An 11,247-nucleotide genomic window follows, 5' to 3' on the forward strand; every position below is an offset into this window, starting at 1 on the left:
ACCTGAGAGGTCGTCTTTTGCTAGGTCCCAGGTCTCGCCTGAATTCAGATATTCCCGCCAAGGAGGAGAACGTTCTCTTTAAAAGGACAATGTGAACACATTTTACGTAACTACACATCACAGCATGTAGAGTTAAAAAAGCAAATTATGATGTTAAGATGTACATTTTGTTTCGCAGTGGATTTCAGTTAGTATGTGGTGAAATGTTCACATTTGGTGATGCCCTGGGACATGTGTTGGAGAAATAGAGCAGAGCAGTTCAGGGCAGCTGCTTGGGGGTCAGGCCTAAGGTAGAGTCCTGGCTCTCCCATTGGTCAGTTGGGTTGGTCACGTTGTACCTCCACGCTTCTGTGTCTCTCATCTGTAGAAAGGAAAGTCAAAGAACCACCTCACGTGTGGGTGTAAGGACTAAATAAGTCACCTGTGTGAAGTGCTCATCACAGCATCTGGCACCTGAGCGACACTCGTAATCACGGCTAGTGGTGGTGTTGGCCGAAGGCACGCCCAGCACCGCTAAGAGCATGCCTCGAATGACGTCACTCAGGCCTCACAACAGGGATATGAGACAGGCACAACTATCATTCCCTCGGCCAGGTGAGGAAAGTGAGGCCCGGTGAGATGAAGCGGCTTGCTGGAAGCCGCAGGCGGGAAGCGTGGGAGCTGGAATTGGAAGCCAGGCAGTGGGCCTCCAGGGCCTGTGCACCGAGGCCCCGTCTGCTACCTTGAAACACGGAACTGTCGTCATTACTCCTCTGCTCCTGACTCGTCACCTGCATCTTGCCTTGGTCCATGGAGGACTGCTGTGCAGAGTCCTTCGAGGAGACCCCCTCTCGGTTCCCTATAGGCTCCCCCCTCCCCCTCGGGCCCTGACTCTTGTAGAGATGGTATCACAGCCTCAGCAGTTCCAGCCCGAACACCTGAGCCCTCCAAGCAGGACAGGTGCAACCTAGCTCTCCAAGTGATGGTCTGGAGTTCAGAGAGACTGCCTTTGGATTTTCGGGGGGCCAGGGGCAGGGCTCGATCTCTGCCCTGCTTCAAGGCTTTCATCCTTACCTTGAGCAGCAGAGATGAGGATGGAAGCTTTCGGGGTCTTGCTGTCACTATCCGTCTTTTCCTTCCAAGCCACAGGCTGTCTCAGACCTGGATGTGGCTGGTCGGAAAGACTATGTGGACCCCATTCCAGGGCCCCCAGCTGAGTTGTCCAACCTCTATTGTGCCCACTGGCTCCAGCACTTTTGCTGACAAGCCACTGCTGGTTGCTCCTAAGAGCACAGGCTCTCCCCTGCTCCCCTGTCTCTCTTTGCTCCCACCCCTAAGCAGAGTCATGCACAGTGAGAAGGTTTTAGTAGATGTTGTACTAGATGCTGTGTTTCCTGCGCAAATAGAAACAGCAGTGGGCTTGGTCCAAACAGGAAGAGTGACGCTCAGAAATCTAATTAGAAAGTTACGCTATTAACGGTCTTCACTAGATGCTGGGATCAGAGAAGGATTTTTTTTTTTTTGGCCACGCTATAAAGCGTGCAGGATCTTAGTTCCCTGACCAGGGATCGAGCCCACGTCCCCTGCAGTGGAAGCACGGACTTAACCACCGGACTGCCAGGGAAGTCCCTATAATTTCACTCTTTATTTCACTGATTCACAAGCAGAGGTGGTCAGCCCTAGCACCATGTGCTAGGCCTAGTGCCAGGCCCAGGAGACAGAGCATGCTCTGGAGGACCTTTGAAGGAGGGGTAAGCGAACAGAAGAGAAGTGATGATTGGTCCGTGTGTCTCAGGCACTGACTCAACTGGGCACGGGCCGTGGGACATCCAGCCTCCTGTGACAGGCGCACCTCCACACCAGGCCGTGGAGCTGAGACACCTAGTTTTAATATCCTAGAAATAGCTTCCCTTGTTCTGAATTCACTCTCACCGATCAATTTTATGAGGGTCTGGCAGACTCTTAGCCCTTGTAGCCACTCCCTTTGCTGTGATTTTGCAGGGCCCTCCCCTCTGACCCTGGGGTCAGCCAGGGTCTTGCTTGGCCAACGGGATGTCGGTTATCATGAAGTAAGCAGGGCCTTGAGAAGCACTGGCACAATTGGGCTTGCTGGAGCTCGTGTACCTCTTGTACCACCACCTGAAAGCCTGCCCAGCTTAGCTTTCTGGAGGATGAGAGTCATGTGTCCAAGTCATCCCTTTCCCCTTAGCCAAAGTCAGCTGGTAGGTAAGTGACACTAGTCAAGACCAGAAGAATTACCCAGCCAAGCCCAGTGCAAACTGCAAACCCAAAGACCCTTAGCTAAATAAATTCTTCTTATTTTAAGCCACCAAGTTTGGGGGTGATTTGTTGTGCAGCATTATAGCTGCACACAGTCACCAACAGTGTTATAGCTGTTGGTACCTGACAACAGATGGTAACCGGGCTTCCAGTGTAGATTTGCTTATAGAGGAAAAAAAATCACCAACTGACCAGCATGAGTGAGTATCCTGTCCCCTGGGCAGGTGAACTTTTCACTATAATACTTTTTAAAAGGAGGCTGCTTAGTATATCAGACTCTTGTGAACTTAGTATCAGTCTCATACAAACACGTGTAATTCCTCCTCGACTATTTGAACAGCCAACATGTACCGAGTGCTGTTTCTAGACCACACATTGGGCTAACACAATACCCGCATTGACTCACTCAGTTCCTATGACAGCCCTATGAAGTAAGTTGTACTGTTATCTTCATTTTGCCAATGAAGAAACAGGCCCAGAGGAATTGAGTTACTCGCCCGTGGTGACATTGGCTTAGCACTTGGGCAGAAGCGATCAAAGTGATGTAGGACCCTTGAAAAGTAGGAGTTCTGTGTTCTGCACTAGCAAGACACTGGGTAAACTAACGCCTGCTCTGACGGGGGAGGTACCCTATGTGTTTTCCAAGCTGGCAGCCCACAAGGAAGAGGCCGGAAAGCAGAAAACCAGTCATCCCTGTTGGCTACTACTGGCTGCATTTGGTGAGGATATAGAAGGACGAGATGAGCTCAGCAAAGAATTACCTGGTGTTCAAGTAGGAATGAAAGGAAATAGAATCCAGAAGTCTTGGGCCTTCCAGGGTTAAAAATCTATACGCTAAATAGAAAAAGATGAGATATAAGCAATGCTTTGGGCAACAAAGGCCCAGTAAGACTTTTGCCTTAGATGAAGTGTCTCAGGACAGGATCAGATTAAAGGCCTGCCTCCTATTTATTGTTCTAAATGTGCCTCAAGATAGACACTGAGGAGGGGAACCAGCAAAACAAGTTAGGCTCAAGAATTAGGTCTAGGGAAAGACTGGGTGAGCGTGACCACTGGCACATGAAACCTTTTCCTTTCCTGCTCTTCACAAGTCAGCTTCTCCGAGGGGTTGACTACACTCATCACCACTTCCTTGTCTCCTTTCCTTATCGCATCTTCACCTCTCTAGCTTTCCACCTCATTATTTGAATGAAAGCATCTCTCACTAAGGTCACCAGGACCTCCATATTACTAAATCCAGCGGACATTATTCAAAGCTTTACTTTTCCCTCTGACCAACGATAGAAACCTCCCCGTCCCTTGGTTTTCATGATTCAGCATTTCCTTCTGTTTCCTTCTGCCTTTTCAGCCACACCTCTACCTCTTTGGAGGCATCTCACCCCCACCCCACCCCCACCCCCCGTCATTAGATTTGAAGTTCCTCATGATGCTGTCCTAGGAGCCCTCCTTTTTTCTCTCTGTACACCCTCCACTGATCTCACCCACACCAGGGTATGGACACTTTTTTTTGGGGGGTGCCGCACACCTTGCAGGATCTTAGTTCCCCGACCAGGGATTGACCCCGGGCCCATGGCAGTGAAAAAAAAAAAAAGAACACCCTTAACATTACCTTTAAGGTTCCTGCCTGGGATGCCCACATCTTTTTTTTCTTCTTCTTTTATCTCTTCCTTTCTTTTTTTCTTGCGTTACGCGGGGCACGCTCAGGCTGAGCGGCCGTGGCTCACGGGCCCAACCGCTCCGCGGCATGTGGGATCCTCCCGGACCGGGGCACGAACCCGCGTCCCCTGCATCGGCAGGCGGACTCCCAACCACTGCGCCACCAGGGAAGTTCAAGGGATGCCCACATCTTAAACGTCATCTTGGTCCCACTCTCAGTTTTTGTGCTCCAGCTCCTCCTAGGCTCCTTCAGCCTCTCATCCTCTCCACGACCTCTCCCACCACAGGACCTTTGCACGGTTCCCTCTGCCCAGAGTGCTCTTTCCTCCCTTTCCTTCTTACTCCTATCCTCTTTCAGATCTCTGCTCAGGTGCCACTTCCTCAGAGAAGACCTCCCTAACATCTCAATTTTAAATCCATCACTCTCTGATCAATGCCTGTCTCCCCATCGGACTTCAAGTTCCATGAGGACAGGACTAGATCTATTTTTGTTCACCTGAGATCCATAGTACCTGGCACATCACTTGGCATGTAGAAGGCGTTCCCAATTATTTAAGAAATGAGTAAAAAAAAAAAAAAAAAAAAATTGATGTGTCAATCTGATTGCAGAGCTCAAAGCAAACCTTCCCAACAGCAAGAGCTGTGGGTCTGCAGGGGTCAGAGGCCTCTTGGGTCTCCTGCTGTCCTGAGATTTTTTTTCCCCTTCCCTAGTTCCAGTGGTTCAGTGTGCTTGAAGGATTGGTCCCCTTCTTTCCAGGTGGCTGGAGGCCCTCGGACTGGGGAGAAGGGTTTTAAAGAATAAGATCTGTCTTTCTCACTGTGGAAAGTGGAGAGAGTTCTTGGTTCTCTGCCCAGGCGTCTGGAGGACCTGAGATGCTAAAAGAAGCGAACTCTCAAAGCCAAGCATGCTTCAGGAAATAGATGCACCAGAGGGCCCTGGAGCCAGGGCTGCTGGGGTCCATCCTCTACTGTGGCCTCCCAAGCCAGGCTTTCCCTGGGTCGTCTCACAACAAGCCTCCTTTCAGAGGAGATCGCATTATCCCATTTCTACACGAGGAAACTGAAACTCAGAGAGGCTTGCCGTTGGCCACACGGCTGGCAAGCAGCAAAACAGGATGTAAATCAAGGTTGCCCCAGAACTTGTGTACTTCCCAGCACCGCACTTGTCCCAGACTTACCCTGTTCGCTCATTGCCATCGTGAGCTCTGCCGTATCCATGCACCATCTATACTAATATTCACTTGCTATCTTTCTTAAGTTGAGCCCCTTTTTATGTAAACAAATTAATTTTATTTCATCTTTCTTAACTCTTTTTTTTTTTCTTTTGGCCACGCCATGCAGCTTGTGGGATCTTAGTTCCCCGACTAGCGATTGAACCTGGGCCCTGGCTGTGAAATCGCCAAGTCCTAACCACTGGAACCACCAGGGAATTCCCTAGACAAATTAATTTTAAAAGGAAACCTTACATCATCACTGTAAATGGAAAAAGTCATATCAGTAGTGTCACTTGCAAAAATTAAAAAGGTAACTATAAAAATAAGTACGTAAAATGTTATTGAATTTTTCTAAATTATAAAAAATTTCAAACATACAGCAATGTTGAACGAATTTTACGGTAAGCACCCATATATCCAGCACTTAGATAACCATTAACTTTTCACTCTACTTGATTCGCTGTATATCTCTCCATCTTTCCATCCCTCTTTCCACCCACTCATCCATCTACTTTTGGATGCATTTCAAAGAAAATTACAGACATCAGAACACTTGCCCTAAATACTTCAGAATGCGTATCATTAACTCGACTTTGATATTTTGTATTTAAAGTTTTTTTCTCTTTTGCTGTAAAATGTACATACAGTGAAATGCACAAATCTTAACTCTACGTTTGCTGAGTTTTGACAAATGCTTGCATCAACCTCCTGTCAAGATACAGAAATTCCCATCACCCCAGAAAGTTCCCTCATGCTCCATCTATGCATATATTGTAAAATGAGTACCACGGTAAGGTTAATTAATATATCCATCATCTTACAGTCACCTTTTGTGTGTACATGGCGAGAACTTTGAAGATCTACTTTCTTAGCCACTTGCAAGTGCACAAAACAGTACTGTTAACTGTAGTCATCATGCTGTACATTAGCTCCCCAGAAGCTATTCATCTTTTCTTTTTAAAAATTTTTTTTAATTTTTTTAAATTTTTTATTTTATTTTTATTTATTATTTTTTTTTTGCGGTACACGGGCCTCTCACTGCTGTGGCCTCTCCCATTGCAGAACACAGGCTCCGGATACGCAGGCTCAGCGGCCATGGCTCACGGGCCCAGCCGCTCCGCGGCATGTGGGATCCTCCCGGACCGGGGCACAAACCCGTGTCCCCTGCATCGGCAGGCAGACTTTCAACCACTGCGCCACCAGAGAAGCCCATAATTTTTTAAAAATTTATTTAATTTATTTTTTGGCTGCATTGGGTCTTTGTTGATGTGCGCGGGCTTCCTCTAGTTGCGGCGGGCGGGGGCTACTCTTCGTTGCGTTGCCCAGGCTTCTCATTGCGGTGGCTTCTCTTGTTGCGGAGCATGGGCTCTAGGCACACGGGCTTCAGTAGTTGTGGCACTCGGGCTCAGTAGCTGTGGCTCGCGGGCTCTAGAGCGCAGGCTCAGTAGTTGTGGCGCACGGGCTTAGTTGCTCCGCAGCATTGTGGGATCTTCCCGGACCAGGGCTCAAACCTGTGTCCTCTGCATTGGCAGGCGGATTCCCAACCACTGCGCCACCAGGGAAGCCCTGTTACTCATCTTATAACAGGAAGTTTGTGCCCTTGGACCATCTTCACTCACTTCCTCCCCACCCCCAGCCCCCACGCCCTACCTCTGGCAACCACCAATTTACTCTCTCTTTCTATGAGTTTTTCTTTTCTTTTCTTTTTTCTTTCTTTTTTTTTTTTTTGGCTGCGCTGTGTGGCATGTGGGATCCTAGTTCCCTGACCAGGGATTGAACCCGGGCCCTTGGCAGTGAAAACTTGGAGTCCTAACCACTGGACCGCCAGGGAATTCTCGAGTTTGTTTTTCTTAGATTGCATATAAGTGAGACCATACAGTATTTGCCTTTCTCTGTCCACCTTATTTTGCTTAGCATCATGCCCTCAATGTCCATGCATGTTCTTGCAAATGGCAGGACTTCCTTCTTTTTTATGGCTGAATAATATTCCACTATATATACACACTTAGGAACACTTGTACATCCTATTGGCTCTGTTTCCCTGGAGAACCCTGACTAATACACAGAATCACATCTGAACTTATTTCCCAAAAGTCCTCAGATCTTCAGTTCTTTGCTTATGCTGCAGTAGCAAACAAAATCCCAGACCTCCGGGGCTTGAAGCTCTCTCTATCACATCCCCGTCTGCTGAGGGAAAGCCCGCTCTCTGGGGCAGCTGACCTCCAGGAGGTGACTCAGTGATCCAGGCTGCCTCCATCCGTTGGTTCTTCCATCCTGACATTCCTGTCTCCACCCACAGAGAGTAGAAAACTCACAGCGACTGATAACTGCCTCAGACTGAGAGTGGCATTCCTCAATTCCTCATGCAGCACATTGGCCAGAACTGGCCACATGGTCCTTATCTAACTGCAAGGGAGGCTGGGAAATGTAACATAACCATAAGCACTTATTGAGTGCCTTCTCTATGCCAGGCTATGTGCTAAGCCCTTAAATATTATCTTTCTGGAGTCCTCAGCCTGTGTGAGTTCTACCATGACCTCATCATATAGGTAAGGAAACAGGCTTAGTAGAGTTGAGTCCCAGAGCACAGATCCCAGAAAAACAGGGCTGGAGAGTCAAACCCAGATCTCTGTGTATCCAGAAGCCACCCTCTTGACCCCTGTCCTCGGTTTCTTGCTGTTCACTGATGAGAATATCTCTATCCCACTGGAAAACTGAGATTGTGTTCTTATTTTCTGCTCCATCTCATTCCATCTTCCCCGGGAGTCATGAATTTTTAAACCTTGTGCGAGATCAACCAGTTCACCCAGAGGAGACAGTAAAAGAACAGAACAGGCAGAAACAGAACAGCCAACAAATATGCGCGGCAGAGTTCTTCCAGGAAACATCTACAGATGGGAGTGGAAATGAACTACAGGAAGTTATGCTAGCTTGGTGGGAGGTGGGGGAGAGAGCGCTCAAACCAGCAAGGGAATCATTTCCCTCTAGGAAAGACAGAGACGGAGAGGGATTGGACTTAGGCTGTTAGACTCGGGCTATTTCAGTTCCTGGTGGCAACAGATCAGTGAGCAGAGCCTCCAGGGCACGTTTTAAAGGTGGGGGTTTTAGGACCCCAGTCCCGGGCACCTCTCCTGCCTCATTAAGGCAGCAGCCGTCCTAGAGGCCCGAGTCACAGTGCAGAGATGCTGCAAATGGGCAAAATCGATAGTGAAAACTGAAGTCATCCTGGCCCGGCTGCTGGCCTGCTCCCTGGACCCAACGTTTACACCCCTAATAATCACAGCCCCCATCACTCACCGGTCCCACTGTGCAGGTGTCACACTGAGCCCCTATCTTACAGTTCTCATTTCATTCTCACAACAGCCCAGGGAGCAGGTGGCATCCTGCTGTCACAGGGAGGAAAGCGAGGCCTGGGACACTGTCCTAGATGGAGCCAGGATCTAAACGCAGGTCGGTGAGGCCCCAAAGCCAGGGCTCCTGTCCTAACACCACGCCGTTCAGACCCAGGAGCCTCCGGATCCACTTCTCCCAAACCAGTCACCTCAGCCTCAGAACCGCTGAGCCCTTCAGCGGGGCAGCGCCACCACCCAGGGCTGAACCAAGAGGTGGCTGTGCGAATCCAGGCCACCCTGCTACCCCCATGCCACGGACAAGAGGGGCCCGTGGGCTTGGCGTTGCTCCAACCAGCCCTTCCTGTCATGATCCCCTTGACGCCACGTTCCAGTTTCAAGTTGCTCCGTCCTGGATCACAGAGTGGGGGCACCTGGCCTGGATGAGGACTGTCAGGTGGGCTTAGAAGAATCTGGGTTCAGAAACAGTGTTCCTGTGGGCAGAATGTAGGGTTCGATGAGCTCTGTTCCTCAAACTCTGTGCCCTCCATAGACACACCTCAGGGTCTGGGCTGGAGACACTGCCAGTGCTGGCCCAGCCAGCCCCAGAGGGTGAGGCTGAGTGTGGGCTAGGGTGAGGCAGACTCCCCTCCACACTCTCCTGTAACAAGGGGAGGGACCTGGAAAGAGGGTGGGCTGGGGTCCTGCTGTCTCACAGATGAGGGGGGTGAGGGAGACACAGAGCCAGTCATCATTTTAATGTCTGTTTGAAGAAAGAGTTCCAAGACCTTGAGGTCAAATAAACAACACATCTCAAACTAAAAACAAGCAAGCCAAACCTCCAGTTCTGGCCTAGTTCCCTCTTTCACAGGCAGCAGGGCCAGAGAGTGTGGTTAATTAAGGAAACTCACACAGCACTATTTGTGCCAGAGGCAGACCTCAAACTCAAGTTCCAGAAGCGGCTCAGAAAGGAGTAGAGATGTGACCTCGGCTCACCCAAGACATTGGCATCCCTGCCTCTTCCTCTTTCACCTAAATGGACTCAGACCAGGCCTTTCCTGGGGGCAACACCTGATTCCATTCTCCTCCCCGAGCAACCCCCTTGCCTCGGGGCCCACCTGAAGCCAGGGAACATTACCCTTTGTGCCTTCCCCAGCCTCCAGCACACAGACTTCAGAAGTATGAGTGTAGTAAGTTCTAGCAATTCCACTTCTTGTTGTGCACCCCTCAAAAATTGAAAGCAGGGACTCAACAAGATACTTATACACCCATGTTAGCAGTATTACTCACAATAACCAAAAGATAGACACAACTCAAGTGTCCATCTACAGATGAGAGGATAAACAGCGTGTGGCATATACATATGAGGGACTATTAGTCAGTTTTAAAACAGAAGGAAATTCCAACACCTGCTACAGTATGGATGAAGCTTAAGGACATTATGCTAAGTGAAATAAACCAGACACAAAAGGACAAATATTGTACGATTCCTCTTATATGAGGTGCCTAGAGCAGTTAAATTCATAGAGATAGAAAGTCACCTGTGGGTTGCCAAGGGCTGGGGGGAGGGGGGAATGGGGAGTTAGAGAAACTGAGGCCCAGAGGTGAGAGGTCCAAAAGTCACACAGCGATGGGGTCAGCACTGGGTCCAGCACCAGGTGAGCAGCCCCTAGGCTCCTGCTTCTTGCGAGCTCCGGGCCCTTGGTCTCCCGAACACTCCTTGCCCAGGCCGGGCCCCTCTGTTCTGGAGAACCTGGTGGCCGGTGGCCGGGCGATCTAGTAGCTGCGCCTTCTCCTCGCTTCCCTCCAGGAGCCCCCCAGCTTTATGAGGGCAGCACCAGTCTATCACCTGCAGTTCTGAGTGATGGCCGCTGGGTGTCGCCACACAGCAAAAAACCACAGGCCACCAGGAGGATCACCGCCGCCTCCCAGAATTCCTCCCCGTCTTTCGTGGGCTCCGACCCAGGGGTCCCCAGCAACGCAAGAGCTCCCGTCACAACGATATGGGACAGTTTCAAGCCTTTCACAGTCCCGTTTGCCCCTCATCAACTGCGAAAAGGAAAGCCTGGCCACAGCCTCCCTCGAAGCTGCCTCCCGCAGCTGAGCGAGCCCCTCCCCTTCACCCACTGCTCCAGCCGCAAGGGACCAAGTAGTCTCACCTTTGTTCTCGCCGGGCCTTCCACGTGGAGTGCCCTCCCTCATCTCCGCCTGGTGCAGGCCTACTGCCTGCTAGACACGGTGCAAAGTGTATTTCAAATCCACCAGCAGCCCTGCAACATAGGGGTTGGAGGTGAATCCCGGAAGCCGGGAGTTGCACAGCCAGCGAGCGGCAGAAGCGAGTTCTGACCTCAGTACTCTCAGGGTCCTGAATTGAGCTCTCGCTGGCTACATCACAGTGGCAGTGACTGAGACCCCTGTAGACTGTGGGCTCCCTGAGGGCAGGGCCATGTGGAACTCCTGTTGTTAACCCTTGAGCCCAATCCTTTGCCAAGACCTTTCCCTAATTCTTAGAGGGCGCCTACCACCTCAGTGTGCCAGCTACAGCCCCACTGGTAGGTACCATTATCACCCCCACTTTCCAGAAGGGGGAAACCGAGGCGCATGTAACACGCACCAAGTCTTTTACTATTAAGTGTCAGAGGCGGGGCCGTGCCATTTGGCTTCAGAGTCTGAGTCCTTGCTTGTAACCCTTCCCTGCGATGCAGACACTTCAAGGAGGGCCTCTCTCTCCCTCCGCCTTGGGTGAGCCCCACCCATTCTTCCCTATCTTGTGTTTCTTGAGTGGAGCT

This window comes from Grampus griseus (assembly GCF_964374135.1).
Source record: "Grampus griseus genome assembly, chromosome: 8".
NCBI classification, from domain to species: Eukaryota; Metazoa; Chordata; class Mammalia; order Artiodactyla; family Delphinidae; genus Grampus; species Grampus griseus.